This window comes from Rattus norvegicus, chromosome 2 (genome assembly GCF_036323735.1).
Source record: "Rattus norvegicus strain BN/NHsdMcwi chromosome 2, GRCr8, whole genome shotgun sequence".
NCBI lineage: Eukaryota > Metazoa > Chordata > Mammalia > Rodentia > Muridae > Rattus > Rattus norvegicus.
Window position 1 is genome coordinate 139972717 of NC_086020.1, and position 5179 is coordinate 139977895.

A 5179-nucleotide genomic window follows, 5' to 3' on the forward strand; every position below is an offset into this window, starting at 1 on the left:
CACATTTCCAAAGGCATTCTGAAAATTGTACACTGTCAGGACGAAGAGAACTATGGTGTGTATGAGACACTCCATAATGAAAGGGCATCTTAACTGGCTTTGAATACTCGAAAGAGTCAATGTAGGACAATAATCATGAAGGACACTGGGCAAAGCCTGAGAAACAGACAGCTGACCTGCAAGGACTGATCACAACTCTGAGGGAAGAGAAGACAAAAGAAAGATCATCCTATAAACAGGTGGACATTAAATGGTAGGTCATCTTCCAGAAAATAGAGTAGTCGGATACGATGGCGTCACGGTACAGGGGAGACAGAGGTGAGGCTAGACATCTTATCTAATATGCTTGTGAAGTACTCCACAGTGACTGTGGCACTCTCATAACAAATGCCCCATTTCTAAGCCTTGAGATAGGGGTGTGGATGCTGGCAGGGAAAAGGGCTTTCCATTCTGTTTGGAGATGGTAGCAATGTAACAGAATCCTAAGAAGTAGATAATACTGGGATGTGACCAAAAATGAGACAAATAGAACTGACTGGGGTCCAACTGTCCTCAGAGGGAGGGGGTCAAAGACAGTTCTGAGGTTCTGTCTCTCCCAGGAAGGCTTAGGCAGAGGCATCCTGGTTTGTAGGGGACAAGGTCTGGAGGACCGATCTGAGCGTTCCGTTGATGCAAGAGTTCGTATTTCGTTAAACGCTCTACCATCAGCCCAGAGCAGTCCTGGCAATGTGCTTGCTACTTTATTTCTTTAGCAAAAGCAGCAAGGAAATGCGTGAGGACCATCGGAAGGATGCAATCCATTCGGGACAGGCTGAGGTAGGTTTCCAGCCTCGAATCTTCTTCCACCATGCACGTCAGTGGTTTTCTCAGGCATTTGACTTCTTTATGTCAGCTGTGTGGTAGCTAGTAATTAGCCTTATCTCTTTTGCCAGAATATAAACCCTTGGGAGGGGGGGTCGTCAAGGTCTACATCTGATTTATGACCATAGGCATACAAATATTATAAACCAATGTCTAGAACATAATTGAAAGATTGAGCCCCAGGTTTAGAGAGGGCGGCTTTGTGTCTCAAACGTATCTGTGCTGTACTTGTTAGTTTATTGGTTGTGCCTCACGCCGGCCTGTACTGATGTAGCAATTGGCTTTATACTTCGCTGTTAACTCATGTACAATGTGCACAGCAAGTGGTGGGCTCTGCTGAGCACTGTGAGCTTAGAGTCAGAACTGACAGTCTACCTGTCCTGCTGAACTCTCTAAGCAAACCAGCCATGTGGCATTTCTTAGAAATGTGGTTTCTTCCTCATGTAAAACTGTCTGGTATACAGGAGATCTTGAAGGGTGACTCATTAGAACACAGCACAACTGGGTGTGGTGGCTCACAACTTTAATCCCAGCACTGGGGAGGCAGAGGCAGGTGGGTCTCTGAGTTCAAGGCCATCTTGGTCTTCAAAGCAAGTTTTGAGGGCTACCCAGAGGAGCCCTGTCTAGAAAAACCAAAAACTAAGACAAACCAACCAACCAACCAAACAACCCCCCCGACAATAACAAAACAAAACAAAAACAAACAAACAAACAAAACCCCAAAACACCATAAAGCGTAAAACACATCACAAACTTGTTTGAGTTTTGTGCTCTGCGATAAGCTTTCCTGATGACTTGTCTTAACACCTTGGGGTCCTGTTTAGCAAGGCGAGTTTGAGAAAGGCCGAGAATTCCCTCTGCCAGCCTAAAACATTAGCCCAAGGACAGAGTTGTCTGGAAACAGACAAGGGAAAGCTTAGTTTGCAAATCTAGTGGGCTGATGAAGTCTGTTCTGGTAACTGATATGTTCACACCCTGAAGGCAAACCCTGTCTTCACATGAAGATTGTATCTATCACGAGATTCTCACAGAATGACATGATCTCTGTCTCAGATCGTTTTGTTTCTTTTTTATGTTTTTTATTTTTTTACTTATTCACTTTCACATACAGCTTGCTGCTCCTCCCCTCCCAGTTTCCCCCTCCTATAATTCTTCTTCCACCCCCCATCCCCTATCTTCCATCCCCTTCTCCTCTGAGAAGCTCCCCCCCCCCCCCCCCGCCCCATATAAAGTCTCTTCGAGGCTCGGCTCTTCCTCTGTCACTGAGGCCAGGCAAGGCAGCCCAGTTAGAAGAACATATCCCATGTACCCATGTACAGGCAACAGCTTTTGGCATATCCCCCATTCCAGTTGTTCAGGACCAAGCTGCACATCTGCTATGTTACGTGCGGGGAAGCCTAGATCCAGCCCGGCCTGTGTATGTTCTTGAGTTGGTGGTTCAGACTCTGAGAACCCCAAAGGTCCAGGATAGTTGAGTCTGTTGTTCTTCCTGTGGCGTTCATATCCCCTTCAGACTCGCACGTTCTTATTTCCCGTCAGTTTTATAGTGTTCTCATAATTTTATAGACTAGCGCCTTTTCACAGTTCAAGAAGATGCATTACTCACCGCCTTTGACACTCATTAATGAATCAGCACAACAAAGGCGCATGAGGATGGGCTTACTTCCGTAGGACTTCCACATGCGGATTTTTCGTTAGCCTGGCTAAACACTCCTTAGATATGTTACGGTCTGAGCCTCTCTTTTTCCCCCTCTCTCTCCTTCCACAGATGTGAAATTGGTGCTTTGACGTGAGGCATCTCTTTCCCATCATTCCCTCTGAGACGTCTGCCCCTTCTCCTAATAAACCTCTGTACTTACAGTCAGTTTTGGGGTGTGCTTTCTAGCACACTAACTGGTGTAAATAATACTAGTGCCCTGAAATGCTTCCTATGTTTGGAAAGTCTGCGTCTAAAAGAGTGTTGGGGTGGAGATGGCTCAGTGCTTTCGGCACGAGCTCCTCTTAAAGAGACCCTAGGCTTCGTTCCATCCAGCACATGCGGTGGCTATCGCTTGTAATTCCAGTTCTAGGGATTTGACGCCCTCTTCTGGCTGCTGTAGGCTACTGCATGTACATGGTGCATATAAACTCATGCAGGCACATATATACATAAAAATCAATAAAATTTAAGGTTCATTTTACTATTTTTGGTTCTAACACAACATTGCTGCATACCATGTTATCTACCACTTCTAATATCTCCTTTCTCTTATACTAAAACTCAGAACTCCTGATGACATTATTTATTTGCTTCATTTTATAATACAACTGAAATTGCAATACCAGTAACACCACCATCACTCAGCATACAAAGTGCCACAGTCTTTTTGTTGTTTTTCTTGAGGGGGAGGCTAGTTATCGGTGTTCTCAAAATATATCCCCTCGGGATACACAAATGCATTTTCTTAATTTGTCGTTTGAATTTTAGTGTTATATATTGAGGTCAAATATGGATTCGAATATTTTCTTTTTTATATGTGTGTTACTAATGTAAAGATTTATCCTCGTGAACTGGATATACTAAATAACTGTGTAGGGACTGTAGGATGGACCAGTATTCAAGAGCTTTTGGCTGTTCTTGCAGAAGGCTAAGGTTTTGTCCCCAGCACCCACATGGCAGCTCTCAACCCATGTTAACACCAGTTCTAGGGGATCTGGTGCCCCGCTTCCGACCTTAATAGATACTTTAAAAAAAAGAGAGAGAATTAACAGGCTGGTTTCTGTGACTGCTATAAGGTGGTCTGCCCATTACCAATAGTTGAAGAAAGGCTAACCACCCCCAGCCCTGTAGGAAAGGCTCATCTGGAATCACACCACATGATGTGTTTAAGCATGAATAGAGTACAAATTTCTTCTGGCTGCTCAATGCTGCCTGGCAGAAAACTGGTCCAGCGCTCACTTCTGCTTAGAGAAATACTCTTTGCTCTTATCGACATCAGGCTTGATGGTATCACTGCTAGGTTCCCAGCCAGCTGGGCACCCTTCGCCATGTTTGTCAGTGAACTGGAAGGCCTGGACTAGTCTCAGAATCTCATCCACAGAGCGGTCAACAGGAAGATCATTTATTGTTATCTGGCGAAGGCTACCTTTATCATCAATAACAAAGAGGCCCCTGAAAGAGATAAGCTTCATCAGCCTTTAAGACTCCATCATCCTGAGCAATGGTGCGCTTGGGATCTGATACCAAGGGAATGTTCATGGGTCCCGATCCTCCTTGTTTCTTGGGTGTGTTAATCCATGCCACATGACAGAAGTGACAATCCACAGACGCTCCAATCACTCGGCAGTTGAGCTCTTAAATTCTTCTGCTCTATCACTGAAAGCAATGATCTCCGTGGGACACACAAAAGTAAAGTCAAGAGGGTAAAAAAAGAATACAACATATTTTCCTCTGTATCCACTTAGGCCGATATCTTTGAATTGTCCATCTGGCATAACAGTTGTGGCTTTGAGGTTGGGAGCAGGATGCCCAATTTTTGCATTTCCTGAAGACATCTTGCTATCAGCAGGGTCGAGCTACAGGTCTCACAAACAGAACCAACAGTGAGAACACAGGACGACGTCGCCTCTGCCTCTGACCTTCTAAGGCAAAGGGCACATGTGCGGTACACATGCACACATGCAGACCAAACACACAAACATATACAATACATAAGTAACTATGTATGATTGCTTCATGTTTGTGAAGGCCAGGGTTGCTGTTACTTATCTCTTTCCAAATGACTGTGTGGTTGGCCCAACTCTACTAACTAAGATGCCAGTTCCGTGTCACTAGATGGCCATTGTAAGGCAGCTAGCAAGGGGTAGTCTTGTCCCACGAGTCTGTCCAGACTAGGGTCAGAGAGTGACATCTACGGAATGAGGGTCTGAGAGATGTCATGGCTCCACGTTTGAAGGAGGACAGAGAGAGCACATGGCCCCTGGGGAAGCATGGGAGACACGGTGGAACCGGCCTGGACCTGATTCAGTTGGGAAGGCCATTGCTGGACTTCTGTTCTACAATTGTAAACTAATCAATTTGTGCTGATTTAGGTCACTGGGCTTATAAAGATTTGTTATAGGAGCAACTGAAAACTAAAACTGTCTATGGGTATGTATACATTTCTGTGTTTCTCCACTGCCTTGCCTTACACGTTAGAGACTTTAATAGAGGCATCTTTGGTATAGTATAATATGCCTTAATTCTTTAAGCTTAGGAGAATGTTCAAATTAAAGTAAAATTTATTATGACAATGATGAAGTCCAGTCTAGGCTGTTACTGTAAACTCATGTATCACGT

The 5179-nt window shown here is 44.6% G+C and overlaps 1 pseudogene; it reads right to left on the bottom strand.

Annotated features, from left to right (window-relative positions):
* Nucleotides 1-3795: 3795 nt before the first annotated feature.
* Nucleotides 3796-4457, bottom strand: Prdx1-ps8 (peroxiredoxin 1, pseudogene 8; annotated as a pseudogene).
* Nucleotides 4458-5179: the final 722 nt, after the last annotated feature.